This window comes from Condylura cristata, unplaced genomic scaffold (assembly GCF_000260355.1).
Source record: "Condylura cristata isolate star-nosed mole 26May11 unplaced genomic scaffold, ConCri1.0 scaffold00009, whole genome shotgun sequence".
Classification (NCBI taxonomy): domain Eukaryota; kingdom Metazoa; phylum Chordata; class Mammalia; order Eulipotyphla; family Talpidae; genus Condylura; species Condylura cristata.
Window position 1 is genome coordinate 1284924 of NW_004567110.1, and position 1660 is coordinate 1286583.

Here is a 1660-nt window from a genome sequence, read left to right on the forward strand (position 1 = left end):
CCTGCCTCGCGCCGCGGCTCCCTGGTCTGCTCCAAGGACTCGCTGTGCGCGACCTCCTGGAGCCCTTCGGTGCCCACCTCGGGGAAAGCGTCCCCGCGGTCCTCGCCCGCGGGCTCGGCGACCTCCCGGCACTCGGCCTCCGGCCTCCGGCCGCCGGCCGGTGCGCTGGTCTCCTCGGAGGTGGACTCCCTGGGCCCGTCCCTGACCCCTTCCAGGCCTCACTCCCGGGCGCCCTCCCTGACCCCAGCCCAGCGGGGCTCCCGGGCCCAGTCCCTGATGCCATCGGGGCCTCACCCCCGGGGCTCCTCCTTGACTCTGTCGGGGCCTGACTCCCGGGCCGTGTCCCTGACCCCGGCCCCCCCTCACCCCTCCCTGACACCCGGGGGGCCGAGCTCTTGGCGGGCCCTGGTGTCCGAGGCCTCAGGGGACGCTGCCCCGGGGCCGGAGTCAGGATCCCCCCAGCCCCCAGCGCCCGGAGACGGGGCGCGGTGACGCCGCGGGGGCCGGGGCTAATAAAGGCGCCACTGCCCTGCCAGTCCGGCCTGCCTCTGCATGGGTGTGGGCGTCCAGGCGCGGGGCTCCGTGTGGCCTGGCTGCCCCGCGGTGGGCGGGTGGGCAGGCGGCGCGAGTGGGGCCGGGAACCCGGAGCCTTAGGGTGCGACCTGCCGGGGCCTGGGGCGACTTGACCCCTCCCGTGGCTCTGGCGTCCAGGGGGCCCTTTCCGGCCGCCCGCCATGCGTGCGCCCTTCGGGGGCTGGGTTAGGCTGGGCAGGTGCCCCCCCATTCTCTCCTGTCCCGAGGGCATGGGCCGTGCTGCCCGTAGGCGGTGGCCGGCTCCCGGCACAGCGCTGCGTGGCCTGTGTGGCCAGCCGGGCACCAGCGCGGTGGGTGCGCGGGCGGCACAGGCAGGGGACCCTGGCGCTGCCTGTGGTCTGTGTCGCGGGACCCCCTGGGGTGGGGTGACCCCGGGGCTCAGCCCCCCCTGCTGAGTGAGGGCTGGGGGCGCCCATGGGCCCCGTGGGGGCGGCACGTGGGCGCTGACCTGGGTCTGCGAGCGGGCTCAGGTCGGCTCAGACGAGCTTGCCTTCCCCTGGGCCCGGCGTGGGACGGGGGCCCCTGGCCCGGGCCGGCAGCAGAGGCCGTTTCCGAAGAGCCGCCTTGGAGCCAGCAGAAGCTCCCACAGGCGCTCTCTTTGAGGAGCCGGGGCTCGAGGGGGCTGGGGGGCCGCCCGGTCCGAAGGGCAGCAGCGAGGGGCTCCAAGATGCCGGCAGCGCCAAGCCCCTGCACCCCACTGCCTCAAAGCCGTCCTCTGCCCTGGGCAGACCAGCCACGGGGGCGGGCGGGCCGGCCCGAGCCTGGGCACCGGCCGCGGGGCTTCCTGTGTGCACACCGGCAGTAGGGCGCTGGCCGTGGGTGCAGAGCAAGGCGCCCCGCACCCACCAGGCCGGAAGTTCTCTAGGGCCGGAGACCCCAAACCCAGCGGGAAAGGCTATCAGCAGGCACACCCTGGGGGGTGGGGGGCGCCCCGCTGCCCTGGCCGTGTCCACAGCCTCACTGGGCGGCCCTGGGGAGTCGCAGCGTCGTCCTGGGTCCCGTGGGCTCCGCCCCCCCCATGCCCGCTGGGGCCCAGGCAGGGCTCCGGGGGCCGGGAGCAGCGCCG